Source organism: Vulpes lagopus, chromosome 4 (genome assembly GCF_018345385.1).
Source record: "Vulpes lagopus strain Blue_001 chromosome 4, ASM1834538v1, whole genome shotgun sequence".
Lineage (NCBI taxonomy): Eukaryota > Metazoa > Chordata > Mammalia > Carnivora > Canidae > Vulpes > Vulpes lagopus.
Window position 1 is genome coordinate 81,479,943 of NC_054827.1, and position 24,095 is coordinate 81,504,037.

A 24,095-nucleotide genomic window follows, 5' to 3' on the forward strand; every position below is an offset into this window, starting at 1 on the left:
GTATTCACATTTTCCATCCAGACAATTTTCAGTGCAAATAAAAATCAGATCCTTTTTCACTCAAATATTTCATGATGTGATATGCCCTGGTCTTGGTGAGAAGTCATATAGGAATAAAGAAATGGTCACAAAATACTGAGAAAAAAAACTGGTGGTCTCAATCATCAGTAGCTTAAGAAGTATTTGTATTTACTATTTTATTTTATTGATTTTATTTATTCTTAAGAGACACAGAGAGAGAGAGAGAGAGAGAGAGAGAGGCAGAGACACAGGCAGAGGGAGAAGCAGGCTCCATGCAGAAAGCCCGACATGGGACTCGATCCCAGGTCTCCAGGATCACGCCCTGGGCTGAAGGCGGTGCTAAACCCCTGAGCCACCTGGGCTGCCCAAGAAGTATTTTTAAAGTCTTGTTATAGTGATAACTTCAAATTACTACCGTAAACATTCTAAAGGATTGCTGTTTTCACTTACAACGGATCAACTTCCAAAGAAATCGCCCTTGTGATCTAAATTATAAATCTAGGGAAAAAATGAAGTAATTGTTTTCAAACATTGGATTCTACAGAGCATGGACATGTGATTTCTTAGACAAGGGGAAGAGCACTGAATGGTCCAACTCCCTGTCGGATGGCAGTTTTTCAGGGCCCAGGGAGGAGAGTAAATCCAAATAGCCTGGAGATCTTACTGCTTGAGGATACCAAAATGTGAGTGGAGGAAAGCGTAGGCATGTCAAATGTGCCTGGCCAAGAACTGGAGCCCAGAGAGCTGCAGAAGAGGAGGCTTTAGAGATCAGAGGCCAAGGTCCTCAGTCTTGGGCCGAGAATGAATCTGCACATAGGCAAGGTGGAACTCCTGAAGACCTAGGAAACAAGCATAGGTCAAACATCCCCAAAGTCCCACAGAGCAGGCAATAGACTGTATTCCAAAGTGTTAGAGGAGGAATATCTGAAAATGCAAGAGACAGTGGGTAGCATCTTCAGTAAGAGTCTGACTTTAGTAAAGGAGCTAATAAACCCCCAAAGTAAAGGATGGGCCAAGCCCTTACTCTCAAAGCTTAAAAAGATCACAGTTATTCCAAATAACTTAACTGTGTGCTGCAGAAAAATCCAACGCTCTTTAAAGGGCAACAAAATTCACTCAAAAATGTAAAATTCATATCTGAAAAACAACCACAAAGGTTATAGAGAAATAGAAAAATAGAACTCAAACAAGAAAAAAAAGTCAATAAACAGACACAGAAATAGCAAAGATTATGAAATTATCAATCTTTTGAAACAGTGTATCATAAATATAAATATTGCCCATAATAAAGCCTACGCACACTGTCCTGTTTGAAGTTGCAATTCTCCTCCCTTTAACCCAGTCCCTGCCCAGTTCTCCTATTCCACTTACCCTGATCTGTCTTTTCAGAGCCCTTCATCTTCTAACAATATATGTAAAACTATTTTTTCTTATTAGATTAATTTAAAATCTATTAAATGTACTTATTTAATCAATCTCCCATCTGTTTTCCTTTGCTAAAATGTAAGCTGTGTGGGAACTGGGCCTTTCATGCGTCTTGTTTACTGGGATAATCTGAAAGCCAATGATTTTGCCTGGCACATAGTAGGAGCACAAATAATATTGTTAAAAGAAAAGTTACTGATCATCATTTACAAAATTGTTCTAGGTTTCTGGAAGCTACAAATTAATTAGCATCAATCTGGCCTCAGGTTCTTTGGCATGAACATTAGAATGTTTAGTTACACAAGCATATGGCTATAGAATTCAAACTTTTTCTCTTTAGAAATGCAAATTAAAAATCAGTTCAAGCCCATCTCTTATTTTCCCTACCAATTTAAATATCACTTGAGTTGCCTCAGTAATGAGAGATTTGAAGAAATAATTTTGATGCATAAATAAAAATATTGTAGAAGTACTGATGTAAGTGGATCTCAAATGGAATAATTAAAAAAACTTTTCTTGTTTATATTCTATTTCTTAAAAGAATTTTGGGATAAATGCAATAAAATCACATATACAATAAGACAATTATTAGCAGGATTAGTAAAGGAGATATCTGACCAAAAGAAAGATTATCATCACAGAAAAATGGAAGATATTTTGAGAATGAAACCTGGTTTGCTTTTAGACCATGGCAAAAAGGGAGTATAAATAAATATTTACTCTTATTTTTAAAAGCAATAACAACAGCAACAAAATGAAGTATATATTATTGTCTAAAGAGGCAAACAAATTCCTGGCTTTAAATTCCATGCAAAATTTACCACTCAGATTATGTGTTTATAATATACAATTTACAATGCATAATGTAAGGGATATTATCCTCAAGCCCAATTTTATAGAGTTTAGAAAATATTCTTTATATGCCTAGTTTTTGAGACAAATTTTAGAAATCAAAGCTCAAGAATAAATAGTAACTCACAGAGGGCATTCATATATGGAGGTATAATAATTTGCTGATGAGATACATTGATGCCAGGATATGGTTATCTAAATCATCAAACGATTTTTCTCAAAATTCATATCAACACTATTTTGACAGTAGTAGCCAATTAAAAGACAATTCAAAATTGAGCCCCCTGGGATCCCTGGGTGGCGCAGCGGTTTGGCGCCTGCCTTTGGCCCAGGGCGCGATCCTGGAGATCCGGAATCGAATCCCACATCAGGCTCCCGGTGCATGGAGCCTGCTTCTCCCTCCGCCTGTGTCTCTGCCTCTCTCTCTCTCTGTGACTATCATAAATAAATAAAAAAATTAAAACAAAACAAAACAAAACAAAAAAAAACCCAAAAAAAAACAAAATTGAGCTCCCTAAAGAATGCAGATTTTTCTACAACATCAATAAGTTTTATGTGTAGGAAAAAAAAGGCAAAGTCAGAAATCTGTTCTAAAAGGTGAAAAGACTGATTTGCAATCTAACCTTAAAGATAGGCTAACTTTCCTCTGCATGTGAGATACGAGATGGGGGCAAAAAAATAAGGCCCACTTTTTCTAAAATACACCTTTTAATTTGTTCAAATGACCAGGCACAATAGAGCCTTCCGGGTTGCTCCATGAACTCTGAGCAGATGTTCCTTTGGCAAATTTTAAAGGCAGGTGTTACCAATCAGTTGTACCATAAAACAATCATGACAAGACTTGCACAGGATGTTAGGTTTTGAGTAACAATGCAGCCTGATGGACCAGCCAAAATGAGTAACTTGCTAAGGCTAACTCTAATGTATAATACAGGGAATTTTCTAAGTTGTTTTGTTCATTTTTATTAAACCAAGGTCTTGAACCCTTTGTGGGGTTTTGTTGATTTGAAGCAAAGCATATTCCTTTCACTAATTCATCTATATTCCATTTCATATGCAATTTTAATTTTATTATCATCTATCTGTTTTATTCAAAAGAGAACAGCAAAAATGCCTGCATACATCAGTGGATCCCAGGAACAACTGACATGTTTTTCTGAAGCACAGGAGGCTGGAAGCTTTTATCCCTTCCTCCCACATAGGGGAGCAGAAGCATCTCTCAATTCCCCAAGAAAGGATTCCTATTCTGGCTGTTATTTTTCACCTTTTATCTTATTCAAATTAATTTTATGCTTAGCAAAGAAATACATGTGTATGATTTTAAAATTATTTAAACAGTACCAGAAGACTTAAAATGAAATGCAGTGGCTGTTCCTTGCCCCACTGCACACATAGCTCACCCCTCAATCTCTAGGGGTAACCACTTGAAACTCTTACAGCTTTTTTCTCATATTACATTCAAGTTTCTAAATAATATACTTATATCTCTAGTTCTTTTATTCACTTTCAACATTCATCTATTGACTTTCATCATACTATCTATAGTACTTTAAAATATTTTAGCACAACTTGTAATGAACACTGGGTGATATATGGAAGGGTACACCTGAAACTAATATAGCTAATAACTAATATAACACTGTTTACTAGAATTAAAATTAAAACTGAATAAAAAAAATATTTTAGCACAGAATGATCCATGTTTGAGTTGGTTTAATGATATTCTGTGTATGGTCACAACCCTAAATATCTCTTACCCACAGTCAGTGAGAATTCTAATCAGGAAACCTGCCCCCTAAGGGCTGTCACTACAAATGTGTGTCTTGCTCTTTGCCCCCCTACACTATGGGCTTGATAATTAGTATAATAAATATAAAAAAGTAAATTTCCATAGGTGAATTAGTGGCTTGTAAAGAGAAATTTTGAACAATTTTTCATTGCAAAATTAGCAGCATTCAAGATATGTGGACTGGCTGAAATATTTCAGACATGCCCTTAACCATACATAGAAATAGTCTGGAGAAGCCTAGAGCTTCAGGCTTGGCTGATTTTGGGCTTAATTCCTAGAGAGTCCTCTCAACAGGGTAATTTGAGACGACTCTGGTTGTCAGTTGCCCATCATAAGATTAACTGCATTTTGCCTTAAAAACACATTCTGGTTTGTCTTTGATGAACTCTTTGTGCTAGGTGTGGTCAGAATACCTAAACATATAAGAACAGAGACTTCCTAAATTGGGTGAGGATCTTTATAAGGAGAAGTGGAGGAACAGAATTCACCCAAGTCCAAGGCAGCCCATGGGTGCACAGCACCCATCCTGTGTCAGGCATTGTGCCAGCTGTTGCAACAGCACGGTGCTGAGTAAGAAAGCCCCTGTCGCCAAGGTGTTCATTTTGGAGGACATTTTGGGAGGACAAACACAGGCCAGTCTGTTGATGGACATTATCTAAGATGTCAAATGCCACAGTATCCTCTAAACATGTCTGTTGGTGCACGTCTGAAGGTTTCCTCTGCTGGGAATGAACAAGCTCACTTTTGGAAGTACTAACTTCCACTTACCAAAGTTCTTCAAAACTTAACTCATTTGTGATATAATACTGAAACTTAACTCAAGTCTCACCTGTGCTGTAAAGCTTTCCTCTGCTTCCCTCTCCTCTCCCTCAGCCCATGTCACGTCATACTTCCATCACTACACTTGCCAGCTAAGTTGTAATAGTTGCCTTTCTAGACTATCTTTTCCAAACAGATTGAACATTAAAAAAAAAAAGGATCAGTAATCCTTATCATTGTTAAATAATAACGTAATGCTAGGGACGGAGGTGCTCAGTTAACGTTCACTGAGTCATTAGAGAGAAATTTATTCTGGGAATGCTGGTGGACACATGAGTTGATGCCTAAATGGAAATTTCAACATAAATAGGAAAGCATTTACAGGGAGATAAGGTAAGTATAAAGCACATTTTTGTGAAAGGGAGAGAGAGTTCAAAGATATGATGATTGAAACACCATGGGGAATTTACAAAATTGCTTATAATTCAATTGCTATAATTAAGTGTAATTCAGATTGCTGAGAAGGGGGAATATTCAATTTAAAAAAATAGTAAGGGGTCCAATCACAAAAAGGCTTATATTACATTTATATGGGTTTCATCCTGTAGGTCATGGGGAACTTTTTAGGTTTAAACAGAGAGTTAATAAGATGTGTTCCTTTTCTTCCCACAAATAAAAGAGCTCGTTCTTTTTTGAAAATTTAAATAGTATACATACATTTTGAAAGTTCAAGACAACACAGAAGAAATATAAGAAAAAAAATGTTAAGATAGTATAAGAAAAACTTGTAAAATGTCTACTTCCTTGACATATCACCATTAATATTTGGCTATCTTTTCATGTATCTCTTTATATGAATCCAGAGATGAAATATACATTTTACATAAATTGAATCTTATGTCCCATTTTTATCGTGTAAATATTTTTAATTTTCTCTTCCTGTTTTAATTAATCTACTCCTTTACCCTTCTCTTCCTCCATTCCCTGTTAAAGTGTACACATTAATAATCATTTGTAAATATTATATTTGCCATTATTTGAGAAATATGAGTTCAGATAATGTATTATTTTATTCATTTGGCTTTTTCTACTTCTTACATTATGGAAAACCCCTCTATGTCAACTGGTATAGATCTAACTCAATCTTTTTTTTTTTTTAACTCCATCTTTTTAATGGTTGCATAATATCCTGTGGTACAAATGTACTAAAATTTATTCAACCAGTTATCTACTGAAGGACTTCGGTGTGTCTTTAGATTTTGATACTGCCAACTATGGTGCAGTAAACTTCCCTGCAAGTATAATCTTATCAATTGTTGTTAGATGAAATTCTCAAGCGAGGGAGTGATAAAGTAAATTTAATTTTAATTGATGTTCCCAGATTTCTGTCTAGGAGTGGTTGTAGTAGCTCATTTTTATACCAATAATATATGAGATACCTTTCCTTCACATATTTGTAGTGCGTAGTTATTATCATTCTTTCCAGCTTTTGCCAATCTGTTAAGTGAGAAGTAGTGTCTTAGTATTTCTTATTTGCTTTTCTCTGCTACTAGGAGTATGCATCATTTTATATATGCATTGGACATTTGAATTGCTCATCTGTTAAGTGCCCGTCAACCACCTATCAGTATTGTTTGCCTATTATTATCCTACTGAGTTATTGAATCAATCTGTAAGAGTTCTTTCTAAAGCACAGATGCTAAAAATCCTTTGCAGACAAGGCAAAGACATTTTAGAAATCATTATGACAACTGAAAGGTGGACGTGCCTCCCTGGAGGCAAAAAAAAATGGCTGAGGAGACCATTGAAACCAAGGTCAAATGACAGGTAATAAGCACCAAACTGACACTGGCAGTGCTCATGGAGAACAGGAGGATGGGAGGTAGAGATCGCGGTTAGGCATCTCCTAACCAGATCTTACTAATAACACAGCCCTTGGCTCCTCACACTTCAACTTCTATCTTAGTTTCCAAAGAAGATACAACACAAATGCTTTGAAATCAAAGCCATGACTCCAGTTAAGCGAAACAGAAAGAACTACCCCTTCCAGTCCTAGTCTTCATATACTCCTTGCTAGTTCTTTGACAATATAAAATAATTTGTGACTCCATGCCATGGAAGGATGTCAAATTATCCTCTGAATATCAGGGGGAAAGTATGCATTTTTTCAGTAGGTTTTTTTCTGTGATGTTTTTATTATTTTTACTTCTTTAAAAATGAGCCACTCATATTTTGATATGTGGTAATGCTCTCACAAGGAGGAAATTTGACTTCTTAATCATAATTTCTTAACTATTTCAGTATTATATCACAAATGAGCTTCCTGGAAGAACCAACTACTAGCCATGGGTTTCTAGTGAAATCCTAGGCCCTCATTTTAGCGAATAGATTCTATAATCATTGTAACTGCCCCTGCCACCTTACTGGTTAATGGAAAGCAGTTAACTAGAAGTTAACTCCTATTTCTATGTACTGTTCAGTGTGACTTCACCCAGAAACAGAAATCTCTAAATGGCATTAATATGCAGCAAAGACATTTAGATGCAGCAGTTGCCAAGGATTTCAGGGCTGGGTGCATATAGTTATACTCAGCAGGCAATGTTTTGAGAATAAACCATCTATTTAAACCATTTATTTAAAAACTCTTTGGGGCACTTTAAAAGTAAGGAGTTGTGAAAATCCAAAGAATGATTTATTCATATGCTTTGAAAGAGAGGAATTCAGCATGATATGACTGGAAAATTCCAAGAAAATAGCTACTCAACTGAGGTATCAACTATACAAAGAATTTTATGTAGATTCTTAAGGGTAAATTCTACTAATATAATTCCAGGTATGAAAGATCCCCATTATCTTTTTTCTTATTTTATTCTAAAAGAACATTCTATGATATTAAAAATTAATACATTTTCAGGCAACCCTACTAATCAAAAAAAAAAAAACATTTTATTTGCTTTCTTTCCTAAAGCACTTACTATGGCCATTGAATCATTTAATCGTCGTAATTGCTCCATGAGAAAGGTATTTTTTTCCAGTTCAGGAAGCAACACAAAATGGATTTGTTGCCTAAAGCCACAAGGCTGATAAGAAGCAGAGCAGGGACTTGCTCCCAGGCAAACTTGATTTAGACTGTATTTGTCCACTTCTCCAGAATTACCCTGGCTATTCCTGCTGTGGGGGTCTCTGTTTCTCAATTGGCCCTTTCCATGGGCTACACATCAACCCACCAATAAAGACATTGCCACATTACCATGCCAACCATATATAAGGTGGTCGTGTCACCTGAATTCTTCAACATCATCTGACTGAAATAAGACTGTCATTTTCCCTGTAGAAATTACAAGAAAAGTGCTGGCTTCAGTTACTTCACAGATCACTCAGAGATGGTTTTGATGCAGAGTAGAAATTCAAATGAATATTAGTTTTTCTCTCTTTGGGCTCTTTCTCCAAGCACTTAGTTATAAACATTCATCATCATGATTTGCCAATTTACCAGTCTTCACGTGATCAAATGTATTCCACAGAGATATCCCACGAGGCAGATACAACATATATCTTCATTCCCTACTTTACCATTGTGTGGCATCAAGAGGCCAGTGTTGTTTGCAAATGTCCACAGCTAGAAAATGGTAGAGATATGTCTTGGATCCACACCTTTTGACCTTAAGGGCATTGCTTATGAAAGAACAGTCATTTGAGAAATATTTTGGTTGAAGTAGAAAAGTTTTCACTGCCCAACAAAGCCAACTTAGTGCCAACAAAACCAATTAAGCCCTGAAGCTGATCTTTGTTTTATGCTGGGTGGCATAGAAAAGAATAACAGAAAACCAGCCAAGCTTCGTTGAGCACATTTATTGTTCAATGACAAAGCTGAAATCACTTTGTTCTAACAGTTGACTTTCCATTGAACTCTGAAAAAAGTAAGCAATTACTTGGTTCATGCTATTTCATCAGAATGAATGCTTGCTTGCTTCATTGTAAGCTTCCAGATTTGATCAGTCACACTAGAAATGATAATACCCTTCAGCAATTAGGGTATTTGTCATTTGTTGCTCTATTGTATATTTCTCTAAGCTCCAGATGAAAAACAAATCTCTTTTGAGTGCTCCATGTATAAACCATTGGGTAACAGCTACAACTATGGCAGGATGAGGCTGGGCTAACCAAAGTAATTGTGGATTTCCTTTTCCAGTTTTCAGCCTAAAACTTTCCACAAAATAAAGTCCAAGGGGCCTGGAATGAGCTGAATGCTCTTTAGATAAATGGTTAAGTCCTGTCAGGAATCTTTTCATCCATTGCTTGATTCTACTCTTTCCAGGAAACCACGAGATTTGCCTGTTTTTTGAGGTGGGGAATTTATTGTTTCTTCTCATTTTATCCATCTTGTGAAGAACTAAATTGTTCTTTGGGGGATAAAACTTAAGTTCCCATCTGAAATTATGGTTTGAACATTTTCCCCGATACCAACTATTTTCATTAAAGCTCCCTTTACTCAGTAAATGTTTAATGGTTATTTATCTTCGGACAGCATTATTGGAAGACAAAGATGAGTTCATAAAGTTCTTTCATGTTTTTTCAGATACAGAATTTGTGACTTAGTAACTAATAAGGAAAACCAGGATGAAAGAAAATACTTGCCACACCAAATAAACACAAACAGGGAAAGCTTTGTTGTTAGAGGAATAAAGGAGGGAATGATAGAATTTCAGTTTATTCAAAGATAAACTACTTTCTTCTATGTGTACCTCAGTCCCTTCAAAGTATACACATGTGGCTGAGATTTGTTGTATAGAATTGCTAGCTACAAAATATTAAAAAGCTGAGAGGTAGCTACTAAAAATGATGGTATTATTCTAAAATAGTAAACCTATAGTTCCTCTTGCTAACTGTATTAAAATAAAGGGGTTTTTATTTTTATTTTTAAAGAATTTATTTATTTATTTATTTATTTATTTATTTATTTATTTATTTATTTACTTTATTTATTTATGTGAGACACACACAGAGAGAGAGAGGCAGAGGAAGGAGGAGGCTTCATGCAGGGAGCCCGACGTAGGACTCGATCCCAGGTCACCAAGATCACACCCTGGGCTGAAGGCGGCACTAAACTGCTGAGCCACCTAGGCTGCCCAATAAAGGATTTTTAAAATGAGATCCCTTAACAAAACAAAGTCTTATATTTTTGAGAAATGGAGTTTTTCTATCATCTATTGAAAAGGAAAAGCATCTTTCTATCCTTTCCAAAATTATATCAAATTAGGGTTAACATGAAAATAAAAGGCAAGTCAAAACCTCAGACATATCTCCACCAGAATTTGTTAACTGATTCATCAATGTATCAATAAGATCAATATCAGTAATAACCCCAAGGCTTATGACAGCCTGAAGGTACACACATGAAAGGTTGGCAGAAGTAACTGATGGCTTCTATTTAGCCAATACAGTTTGGTCTATAATAGATTCCTGTGCATAGAGTAACAGGTAAAAGTTGAATAGTAAACTGTCCCTGATCACTCCCAAAGGATTTCTTACAAGGTGACAAAGCTACTAAGGAAACTAAAAATAGAAGAGTTGTGCCAATTTCTTGTTAATGTTTGTCTAGATTTTCATTTGCTTGAGAAGTCTAGGCTTATAGTTTATTGCGCAGGAAATCAGCCTGAAATTAGGTGGAATAACGTATATCCAGCGGGCTTACTTTGAGAGTTACCTATATAGAATAAATCAAATCCCTCTTCCACAAAATATCTCCTCCAATATCTGAGGGCAGCAATCCTATTTCCCCTGGCATGATGGGTTTCTTCAACCATTCCTTAAATGACATGATATCAAGTTCCCTCTACCACTGTCCCAGCTTTCAAAATAATCCTGGTAAAGCCTAAATGATCCCAAGGAAAGAAATGTTATCATTGATGTCATTCTAGATGTTACAGTATTAGAAATGTCATCATGAATATACCTTCGGATCACATTAGTTCCTCGGCAAATAAATCACACAGTTGAGTCATATTGTATTTGCAGTCAGCCAGTCCTCTAATTCTTTCCCATGCATCCTGCCTCAGCCAACTCTCTCCATTCTGCTTTGATCTAACTTGTGCCTTTGCATTACAGTCCAAAGCCTGTAATAATCCCCATCAAATTTTGTATTGCTTGATTTTGCTTATTTTATTTTACTATTCTTTTGAATTCGGATTTTGGCATCACTGTTTTTGCTGTCCATCCTGGGATCATGTCACTGGTACATTTGCAAAACACGCACTCAAGGTTTTCACATAAGTTGTTGATATAAATGTTAGGACATAAAAGGATATGAAATAGGCCAGGGTTAGTTATTGTTGTATGATATCTGATAATTGCCTCAAAGTTATCATTGATTATTCAGCATTTTTCGATGATTCAAAAAGTTACCAATGTATATTTAAACTACTCTGACAAGCGTTAGGTGTTGTCTTATGCCTTGAAAATTCTAGCTACATCCTGCCTACCACATTTTCCTGATTTATAAGTCAATTTACTCACTGAAAGTTATAGCCCTTTAAAAAGATTTGGTTACAAAAACAGGAAACAAATAATTTACACATACTTATTTGGGTTAGCACTTTCATAAAATTTGCTTATATTTCTCTTCTGTTAGAAACCCAAGATTTGTTAACTTCAATAAATATATTGCATGTAGAATTCAGATTTGTCTTGTATTCTGACTAAAATCAAAGACCTAAAGATTCCATCTTCAAGGTTGGGTCATAGTTTGCATTCATCAACTGTTAACTATTTATGTGAAGATTAATGAGCTTCTGGTTATTAAAGATTGTGTACTCTTCTAATAAAATGGTACTAATTATCTTGTAGTAGTAATATTTCCTCATTTCTTCTCTATATTAAATTTTCTTTTGCTGGTCAAGATAAGAGCTTATCTTTTTTAATTCAATTATTTTCTCATTTCTTAGTTATAATTCTGATGGTCTAGAATACTAGAAATGCTATTCATAAGTGGCTGGGTTTCATACATCCAGTGATACTTCTAATATTCTCTTTTAAAGTTCTGGTTCAAAGGAAGGCAATTCTCCCAAGTACAGTTCTGAAAAAAGGGTCTTGGTGGTCTCATTGTCATTTCTATAATCATTTATTGCTGATATTCCTAGTTTTGATACCTTATGCAGAAATAACATTTGTGATGAGTTTCTAAGAATTTACAACCACATGACTAAACATAGAATTCCATATGTCAAATATATAAAGAGTACATATACACTAATATTTAATAATATTGAATTGAAATTAATGTAAATTTAACTGTCAGATTTTTTAGTGTTATATTAATAGTGATATTAAATAATTACACAATTAAAAACAAATTATATGATATATAGTAAGTTATTATACAATAAATGGGATGAAAGACACTCAGTCATTAAGACAGTATTAATTTTATAAAAATAAAAGAGTGAAAATTCACAACATTAAATCTTACTGAATTAAAAAAAAATTAAATCTTACTGAATGATTTCACTATCACCATTCTTGGAACAAATGACTTTAAGTACCAGATGTTTGTAATATGGTGCATCGTTAATATCACCCATATAAAAGGCTAGCATAATTCAAATATCCAGACAGTCATCATTCCCATCAAGAGCTATCTCACATTCTCTAAACTAGGTCTTGCCTTGTGATTAATGGTAGGGCAATCTTCTAGAGTAAGCAACCTAGTAATTGAGAAACATCTATCTGATCCCTATATACTATCATGGACCCTGAAAGAGGAGACAAGAAAAACAAAGATTGGAAAGGAAACAGTCAAGATCCAAGGCAGTGGTTCTCAAGTGGGGCCAAGTTTGCTCCTTGGGATAGGTTTCTGGTGTCACAACTTGGGAGGTGCAACTGGGATCTATTTGGGGACAAACCAGGAATGCTGCTAACCACCCTGGACTACACAGAATAGCACTGATACAGAATTAGTTTTACATTTTAAAGCTAATTTTTTTATTGTTCCTTTCTAATCCTATGGGCATAGTACCTTGTATAAAGTGACTCTATTTTATATTGAAAATTCAAGGGACTGACCATAGGATTATACCACCAACATTTTGACCTTCCTTTTTCGCATATTGTAAACAGCCTGCTGAGCAGGAATTAGTCTTTATTGTTCAAGGTTACTTCTGATTAACCCCCCAAAAGGTCATAAACAAATGACAAAAACACTCCTCCATAATCTCCTAATAATACAATTACTGTCAGGAAAAGCAGTAAAATATATGGTTTGTAAAATGAAATGGAGGACTATGTTTAAATGTCAGATTGACTACATAATCCATTAAATTGTGTTTATACATATTTTTCTTCAGAGCTGAGCTGTTTTTCTAATATTTAAAGAGATTTTCTGCAAAAAGGTTCCAACTCCTAAAGTGTCTATAAAGTGATCTCATATATATCTGAGAAAGAACTGGACAACTTGGGTAATCAACAGGAAAACAATGGATTTTTCCATCACTCTTTCAAATGTTTTGAGAAAAGGGTTTTAAAGGCCACTGGTCCAATAGCCAGTTCTCTTAGTTCATTTTCAAGTTTGTCTCATCTGCTTCCGGAGAGACTAAATATTCAGGGACAACACAATGAATGTTTTTTGTTTTTTTTTAATTTATTTATGATAGTCACAGAGAGAGAGAGAGAGAGAGAGGCAGAGACATAGGCAGAGGGAGAAGCAGGCTCCATGCACCGGGAGCCTGATGTGGGATTCGATCCCGGGTCTCCAGGATCGCGCCCTGGGCCAAAGGCAAGCGCCAAACCACTGCGCCACCCAGGGATCCCAACACAATGAATGTTATAAACCAAACAGAAAATCTAACATGTAAGTAGGTAAAGTGAATGAAATTGTGTAGACATTACATCTTATTTTTTTAAAAAGATGCTTTAATAGAACAGTCTCCACAGAACTCATTTTCTGCACATGATCAAGCACCTTGTACCCAGAGAGAACTCTAGCACCCAAGGGAGATTGAGGATGAAGTGAGGTGAGTGAAACCGGAAATAAAAAGAGAAGATAATTTTCATTTCTTTCATATGAAGGCTGAATAGCACACCTATATCTTTTGTGCAAAACAGAGAATCCAAACAGTAGCTTGAAGCATCACCAGGGTCTCAGAAAGATAGACTCAATCTAGAGGTTATCAAAGGAGGACAGTTTAAATTTCTTTCCTGCATCCGTCTGGAGTTTCAGAGGGAAACAAGTGAAATTTATATTAACTGCTTTAATGGAGCACAAGTGCTTCTAATGTTTGGAATTCATATTTCTGCAGTATTATAATTTTTATGGTATATAAATATTTATACTCTAGGTTAGTGATCAAAGGAGATGAAAAATTCATTGTTTAAAGAGAATTAAGGAGTCAAAGTTATGTTGAGAGTATACTTTTACACATTCATTCATTTGACTAATATCTGTTAAGAGTATATGTGCTGTGCGAATGATAAAAATAGCACCAAGCAAGATGTCAACCATACCTTAATTAATGTTTCCAGGGATTAGAGTGATAATATTAAGGAGGCTCTTTGTTTCTTCTCAGAGAAATCAATCCAAGCACATGGGTCTACATATTAATATAAGAGGCGTAATGCTCTTTTATATTAAAAGACAAAGTACTGGTTATGAAAGTAATGTTTCTCAGTCTTGTATCCACTGTTCTCAGCTTTGGAACACTAGGCCTGGGAATCAGCAAACTCCCCTTCTGTTTGCCAGACAGCTGTGTAAAGGGCACTTGGAGGGAGCCTGGGAGTCTGGAGGGGAAGGATCAGCTCCTAGCTCTCTGCTAGTGTCACCCTAGCCATTCTTCTTTACCCTGACAGCACTAAGTCCAGGTTTCTGTTCTCTACCACTTTATTGTATTTTGGTTTTTAAGTAGGCTCCAGGCTGGGCCTGAGCTCAAGGCTGGAGCCCAACCTGCAGTTGAGTCAGGCAGCCCAATTCTCTACCACTTTAAAAAGCCAAGCTTCGTGGTGCCCCCTTAGAGTCAGTCACCAGTACTATCTGGCAGTGCTCAGGGGCCTAACCTATATGGAACCCAACTTATAAATTTTAATAACCTCTGCTTCTATTTGTTCCAGCAGCCCTAAAGGGAGTAGATGCTTCCTGTATAGCTTCCACTGTCATAATACATTAATGTTTTCTTGTCTTTCAGTCTTCAATACTTAGTCCAAATTATTTATATTAGATTATTTCTGTTAAAATAATAGTGGTTTCTGACTGAGCCCCAACTGATAGAAAGGTTAAGTATTTGCCAGAGAGCATGTAGTCTGATTTTTTTTTTAGATTTTATTTATTTATTCATGACACACACACACACACACACACACACACACACACACACACACACACAGAGACAGAGGGAGAAGCAAGCTCCATGCAGGGAGCCCAACATGGGACTCCATCCCGGGTCTCCAAGATCACACCCTGGGCCACCGGACCTGCCCGTATTCTGCTGATTTATGTTAAGGCTATAATATTAGTCACAATCAGGATCATGATAACTCAACCTGTGCTGTGTAATATTCAAGGCAGAGCACCAAAGTTCTTTTGGTTAATGCAATTCTGGCAGTAATTACATGTGGTACATTATTTAAGCATACACACCTTAAGTGTGTTACTATTTGGGAAACATTTAACATTGAGTGTCTTCATATTTAGAAAACACATACATTTTACATAAATAAGATCAAATAAAAGAGAAGATCAAATATCACTGTTCCTTTGCAAGTAGGTAGATACATGCTGTAAAAACCATAATGATCCTGTGTTGGCGACATGTAGTCTATGGCACCCAATCAACAGCACACACTTGCCATTTCCTTGGGTCTCATGGAGGGAATGTCTCTGCAACCCGTTAGCAAACTTCATGTTGGTTAATTCCGTCTCACATCTTCCTTGCTGCCCAGGGCTTCAGTGCCAAAAAAGCATGACAGCACCACCTTCATCTAACTTGCAATGACCTCATATAAACATATTTTACATACAGTTGACTTGAAGAGCTCAGGCTTAAACTGCCTGGGTCCCCTTCTACATGCATTTTTTCCATAAATACAGTACAGTGCGTTGTATTTTCTCTTATAATTTTCTTAACATTTTCTTTTGTTTACTTTATTGTTAGGATATAGTAAATGACACATATAACATACAAAACATGTTAATTAACTGTTTCTGTTATTGGTAAGGCTTCCAGTCAACAGAAGGCTAGCAGTAGCTAAGATTGGGGGAGTTGAAAGTTCTATGCAGATTTTCCACCATGCAGAGGGTTGGTACCCTTAATTCTCCATCATTGAAGGGTCAACTGTACTTCCATTCCTACACATCAGGGGTATAGCATCTTACCATTTGCCTGATGTGATTTCTAAAAAGTAATTGTTTCCCATTGTAAGCTGCTCTTACCACCATAACTCACTGGATACTTTATTATAATTGAAAAAAAGTCAACATTTCTTCTAGATGATATATGGGATTCATCGTTTTAAAAATATTTAATAACTAAGAGAAAATATTAATATACTCTCCCAAACGTGGAATACCTGAATGATTGACATACTTCTGTATGAGACTGATATTTTTGTACTTTTCCCTTGAGATCTCAGCAGAGCTTTATCCTAAAAGATGAATGAGAATTTGTAACTTTTGTAGGTTTGTGAGTTTTGTATATATGTGTGCTATTAGACATACTCTGGGCAAAAATGAACCCCCTTAATTTTCGATTTAAAATGCTTTTTCTATAAATAATGCTACTTTTTAAAATACTCACATGATATAAGTAGAGGCCAATTTCAGGCAACAGGCTTAAAAATTGGAAACTTGAGTAAGTTAAAATGGCCCTTTGGCATCCACGGAGATGAATGCGAACAGGTCCATTAAGCTACTGACTTCAAAATAGCCATAAACCCTAACTGACCATACAACCAGGCATAGCTCCTAAGATTACCAAAAAGGGGAAATTCCACACATTCCCATACCTCCTCACTTTGCCTGATAACTGTGGCCCCTTACCACTGCCTCGTGGCAGACAGTCTCTCCTTTGCTGTCCTCCCCACCTCTCCTTTGCGGGCATTCAATAAACACACTCTCTTGTTCTGCTTTGGGTAATTCTTTCACCACCTACACCACTGGCTTCCACTGGATCAAGAGGTCTCCTCACATTTGGTGGCCCCACATCCAATTGAGAGACCTCCAGATATGTATTTGGTTAACTTATATTCACAGTGAACAACTTTTTCCCCCCAAGGAAAGTTTCTGAATCCTACAATGTTCATCTTTTCCTCCACATCTAGGTCAACTCAGGGTGGGTAGGGCTTCTGATATGTTTTCAGTTTTTGTGACACTATCATAAAACTTTGAAATTAAGTATTTCTAACCAATCCCATTTGCATTTATGACATGCCCCACAACTCTGAATGTCTTCTGGGATTCCACTAAGACCATAAACATTACTGGAGCCCTGCTGTGTGTTCTCTGCCAGCTATTGGCATTTTTCTCAGTTGTTCAGTTACATGAAAAGAGTTTCTTCTAATTATCAGACAGGTGTAGATAGTGGTATACCAAATCCTTAGGCAATCACCCCAAAAGTACATTGATTTCCATGAATATTACAGCAACTTGTAGGTGAATTTAGAGTTGATTTAGAATTCACTATAATAAGGTATGTTCTGATTCTCCCAATAAGCCTGGAAGTTCTACAAACTACTTTAAAATGCTGAGCATTGTATACCAAAGACCTTCATAGATGCTTCCTGGATCCTTATTTTTTAGACATAAAAGGAACAAAAAAAACCCATTCTAATTGATATTAAAGACAGAATCTAGTATTGCTTCTCAATGAAACTCAAAGGCCCTTTCATGTGGGTTTGGTAAGAACTATCAAAAGTGAGACAGGATTCTTGAGTCATTTGTAGAAAAATACTAATTTTAAATTTTTTCTCAGTCAAGAAGTGTGGTATTTAGAGAAGGACCATTTTATTTCAATTGTGTACCCTGATCTCGAAAGAACTTTCATCATTTCTTTTGATTTCTACATTATAAATTACTATTTTTCTTTTCTATAAATCCAAACCAACATTTTACATGGAAGTTTATAGTAAGAAATAGAAGCTATGATAGAAGTTTATAGTAAGAAATAGAAACTATGATATAACAATGAAATTATGGCAATTTTTACAAACAACAAAGGCTAACTACCATGAATCAACTGTGCTTGTGTTGAAATGAGACCTTATGTTGCACCATCTCACACTGAAGGTGATTATGCTGTGCTCCCCAAAGTACTTTGTTAAAATCTGCATCATTTTCTGCCAGTATTTTTCTCTAGCAGTTTCCCATTTAGGTGAGTGCTTTAAATCAGCTTGGAAATCACTTGCTCCTTTACAGGATGAAATGTAGGATAGGTCCTTTTCCATGTACTTGGGATTACAGGAGAAAGAACAGAGGTAGGTGGAATGAGAAATTCCAGCTCCATTGCAGAGGGAACTTGCAGGGCACCAAGCAAGACTTGTGGCTGGACTGGAAGACTTAGCAACGTTAATCTTTACTGGCCTCACAATTTTGCCTGGGGCCTATACTCTGTATACAGGATACTGAGGACAAATACTTTTTATTTACATTTTAATTTTAAATGTCCTAAACTCTGGCTCAATAGTAATAATTTGAGAAACAAATGGTATAAAGAATCCACTGTAGGAAAGGCACTTAAAGTGCTTTAATTTCCCTTGGAGAAAGGAGCAAAGAAAGACAACTAACTGAAAGCAGAGAACCTGTGAGGAAGAAGAACTCAGATTAGTTAGTTACAGATTAACGGAGTTAGTTTGCCAAGGCAAATAGGCAACTGGCACTATAACTGGAGTTGGTTTCTACAACCACTGGTCAGGTGTAGGAAAGCCAGGTAGATTCACCAAGTATTCCACTGTGATGTAAAACATTCTCCATTATTTACACTTTTTCATGCTCTCCATGTGTCTCCAAGAGGAAACCATGTGCTCCAATAAAAAAGACTTATGAGGGAGTTCTAATGGTATCCAAACCAATAGAAGTTAAAGATATAAAACATCTTTTAGATATCAAAAGACAAATAGTACTTTAGCTGTTCTGTATATGTGAGAATAAAATATCCAAATAAGCCATAGCTTTTTTGCTTAAGTTTTCCAAGGGAGGAACCACTAGGTGACAGTGTAACTTTAGTACAAAATGAGCACACATTTTCTGAGTTCACATTAACCCTAGCATTTGAAAATTTAGCTTTTAGGCTTCAGCTACATTATTTTTGGAGACAACAAAAATTACTACTTAAAGAGTTGCTTCTAGGTTTAAAAAATAAGATTAAAAGCTTAAAATATTTTCTACAATCCCAGTTGACTCAAATTTCTGACTTAATAGGACAGGATTTTTATTAAGAAATGATTTAAAGATTGTGACCTCCTTTGGGTGTTCTAGAAGATTCTTATGGGAGGTGGGTGCACTGCAGCATCTTTATTTTTAATCTGAGATGTCCATTCCCCTGTTCTGCCTTCCAAGAAAGTATAACCCAGAGAGGCAACAAGTTGAAAGAAATAAGATCTCTTATGGACACTACTGCCCAAAAATTTGCTTCCTGGTGTAACGTGTGGACTCTGGATAATCTGAGAGCAATAGCACAAGTCTGTCATTTTTAGGCTCTAATGAACCTGAGGATAGTAGATATTGTATATTTTTTTTTATTCAACTTCAAGTGTTTTCCCCTTCCTTCTGTTAACATCTTGATTTCCCTATATATAAGGGCATTTCTCCACTGGCTGTAGATTTGATAGCGGGAGTGTCTATCTACCCAGCCCCTCTCATGGCCACGGTATAATGAGAAAGGCAGATATATGACTAAAGTTCTGCTAGTTGAGAGGTTTGATTTCTCAATAGATGTCAAAGTTATAGGGATAGTTAAAAGTCAGTCAGCTTTATGTAGGCCGAAGTGTCCCTCTCTCTCTCAGACTCTGTGAATTGCTGAAATATTTCCAATAAGCTTTATTTTTTCCCTTAGGTAGGCAAATTTGTTGCCCATAATCAAGAATCCTGACTCACTTGGTCTTCAGAAAGTGACTTATAATTGTGTTTAAAGGTAAGCAAATTCCCTAAAATAGACTGTACTCTACTACAAATGGCTCTATAAAGAATTATGTCCATAAAGACCAGGGTAGGAATAAAGAGAATTGGAGTATAAAAGTAAAGACTGCTTCTTAGAAATAGACATTTAGAAAGTAAATAAATGACCTCAACAATAGTCCGACCTATGGCATGGCATGGAATAAAGGCAGGAGTGATATAAGAGTCAAAGCTGAGTATAAAGTAATAGAAAAATATGTTGTAGTAACTAGATACTAAGATATTTCAGCCTAAAAAAGAAAACATAAGGCTTATATCAAAATATGAATAAGTACATGAAACCATTGTTATTAAAAAATGTTTACTAAAGATCTAGCACATGTCTAATACCATGAGCTTGCCTTTCTCCTCCCTTAAAAACAGAAGAAAAGGTTAGAAATAAGAAATCACATCCGAAAAAGATATTCTATTTGGAAAGAATTATTTAAGGGCAGAAGGTGGTTGAAATTTCCTATGGAAGACATACGGAAGAATGTTTTATTCACTCTAGAATGGTTTCATTGAAAACCTAAATTAGGAAAATATGGGTGTTCTGATTTCTGCGTAAAAAGCAAATATTGTTATAATAAAATTATTTCAAAGGAACCCCCACTGCATAGAATGTTGCCACTTAGCATGTCATCAGAAGAACATCATCACTATCATGGACCTTGTTAGAAATGCAGAATCTCAGGCCTTACTCTGATCCAGTGACTCAGAATCCACTTTTTAGCACTATTACCAATTGATTTGTTTAAGAACTTATTATATAGAGCACAGAGCAAATATTTTATTAAGTCCAAATCTCCTGGGTTCTAAGCTACTTTTTACAAGTGAACAAGGCATCCTTAGAACATGAATTACCTAGTTCACTAACATTTGCTTAATCTAGTGACATCCTAGGCTAAAATAACTAATTTTATTGACAAATTATATTCCAGGTTGAAATGATGTGATCATTTGGTTTGATTTTTAGACTCAAATCTAGAAATTAAAATAATTTTAGTGAAGTTAACATTCTAATTTATGTGGTTATGGTATAGAAAGTTAGAATAAAAACTAGAATGCCTTAATTTTAAACAAGAGTTGTATTTAGCCACAAGAAGAAACGAACTAGGGGTGGTGGAAGGGGAGGAGGGCGGGGGTGGGGGTGAATGGGTGACAGGCACAGAGCGGGGCACTTCACAGGATGAGCACCTGGGTGTTATTCTGTATGTTGGTAAATTGAACACCAATAAAAAATAAATTTATTATAAAACAAAAGAAGTGAGTCCCCTATACTAATAGAGGGAAAGACTTTACCATACTTTTAATAATTTCAGCTCAGAACATTTAACAGATGTGCTAAATATATATGGGGCATACATATATACATATGTTAGGCAGATAGTGAGACATGAATGAAGAGGGATGAAACAGATGTTGGGCACGCCCTGGGAGCCACCTCCCTACCCCCAATGGTTAACAGCCTCACCTTCAAAGCCACCTCTAAAGGCTTAGCAGGAAAGGCCAAGCCACAAAGGGGACTGGAAAGCCACAAGGGGACTTCCAAGAGCAGAGTATGCACACAAAAGTACAACTTGCCCTTAGGGTACCTTAAAGTCACAACAAAGCCCATTAAAAAGTCCATAAATATGTACTATATAAATAAATAAAATTTTAACAAAATACATCATTGGTAGGCACATATGCAGAAGCAAAAATGTTATATAACCACTAGCTATCCATCAAAAAAGTCAATCAAAGCAAAATTTACAGGTACACAGAGCAGGCTTAAAAAAAACACAGCTAGAGTTTCTTGGTGCCATTGCCCCTCTTGCTCCAACAGTGGCCCACTTTCTCTCTTGAAAGTGTTCAGTACTTATCTACTCAATAAACTCTATCTTCCATTTTGGTCTCGGGTTTCCGATTCTTTGGTGCATCTGGGACAAAAATTGAGCAACTCAGTAACACTTCTAAATTTATTTATCTCCAGAATCCAAAATACATGCCCTTGTCTAGTCCCCTCCTACATTGTACATACAATGCAATAGAATATGGTGGAAATGATGAACTTCTAAGACTAGTTATAAAAAAACATACCTCCACCATGCTCCCCGGAACACTTGCTTTCAGGAAGCCATCCATCATGGTGTGAGAACACTCAAACAGCCCAGTGGAGAGGCCTCCTTTTAGCAGCCAGCACCAACTTTCCAGCCATTTGAGAGAGCCATCTTAGAAGATCCATGGAGAGTGTAAACAGAATTTATCATTTTCCCTGAAGTTATTTATTACCCAGCAACAATTAATGCTAGATATAAAGATGTAACTGATCTGAGATTGGTATTGCATTATATCATATAAATTCACCCTACAATGCAAGTTTTAAAATGATCATCTGTAGTAAGTTTTTAGGGGTCATCTAATGTAGCACCTTATTTTCAGCAAGACATCACTCAGGCCATTCAAGATAAATTGAAACCCTTTGTCTAAAGGGTTAGGAAGATATTTTCTAAAAGCTGATGTGATGATCAAGGAAAAGAAAAGCATTTTGTCTGCCATATAAGTGTGCTAGTAAAATACAGAAATAATAATTATCATTATTATTTTTTAAGATTTAATTTATTTGACAGAGAGAGCACAAGCCAGGGGAGTGGCAGGCGGAAGATGGAGAAGGCGAAGCAGGCTTCTTGCTGCGCAGAGAGCCTGATGTGGGGCTTGAACCCAGGACCTTGGGATCATCATGACCTGAGCTGAAGGCAGACACTTAACCAACTGAGCCACCCAGGTGCCCTTGGAAACAATTATTGTTTATGTAAAACCTTAAAATCTTGAGGTGCAAAAACATGAATGCAGGCTCAAACTCGTTCCTATTTCATTTTATTTTTTTCAGGTGACGTCTTTTAACAAACTGCATACGTGTTGACCTATTTTTCTCAACATAGTTTTATGCATATAAATAATAATTATCATTAAATAAGGAAAAACATGCTCCTAATAAAATAAAGAGATGTTCAAGGTTGACCCAAACCAAAGTAAGAGAGTATTTATGTAGTCTTATGATTCGTGGTTTGTACGCTAACTAAATCATATGCTTCTGCAGCCAGAATTCTGTCCTGTGGTGTTGCTTGCAAGGTGTGGGAAGTGGCCTTCTGTTGAGTGCGAGAATTCAGTAATTCACTCATCTTGACAAAAGTTGCAGCCAGATAAGCCTCACCTCACTCCCTCAAGGTGAATAAGACAGAGTCAAAATCTGCTGGAGTTACTCTAACAGAGAGTAATTCTACAAGATCAGTACAAATTGTTGACAACCTCGCAGAACATGCAGGCATTATCACAATATAAGTAAGAAAATCATCAGGAAAGGTCAGTAACAAAAATAGCCAGAACTGTGTAAGTACAGTTCAAGCGTGAGATTTGAGTCCTTGTAGATTGATAATGAATAATAGCAACAATTAATAATAAAGATCTTCACATTAGGAAGAGTCATTTCTCACCAACCAGTGTGGGATTAGATGAGAATAGAATTCACAGAAGATGAATAGAAGCTATAAAAAAGGGAAAGGAAAGGAGTCTGGGCAGGAACAGAGGCAATTTTCTTAGTCATATTTGACAAAAGTTTCATCAGTTCTTAGTAAAGATCAATAAGAAGTTAAAACCAGAACTCTGCTATTTTTTATTTATAGTTTACAGATATAACTTGTTCAAGTTAAGGGCATAATAAACTACATAGATATCATTCCAATTGGTCATGGTCAGTGTATTGACTCTTAATGCCTTTGTTATCTTACATAAGGTTCAAGCTTAAGACCCCCTTTACTTGGAAGGCAATATATTGTGAAATTTTGGTACTCAGAGAGTCCATAGGAGTGCAGCTTACATTTTCATGCATGTCTGCCTACCTGGGCAATAAATATCACATAGAAACAATGAACAATATTGGCTCAAAAAATTGCATCTGTCCAGATTATATAGTTACATGTTTTGTTATGTTTGAATTGAACACCTGAGGGAAAGGACAAAATTTAGACGCTTAATTGTCTGGGTTTAATTATTTTCTGAATTTGCTATGCAATTTTCCCTTTGTCTGAAAGGAGAATGTACCAATTTTAAGGAATCAGAGACTGCAGTTAGCTG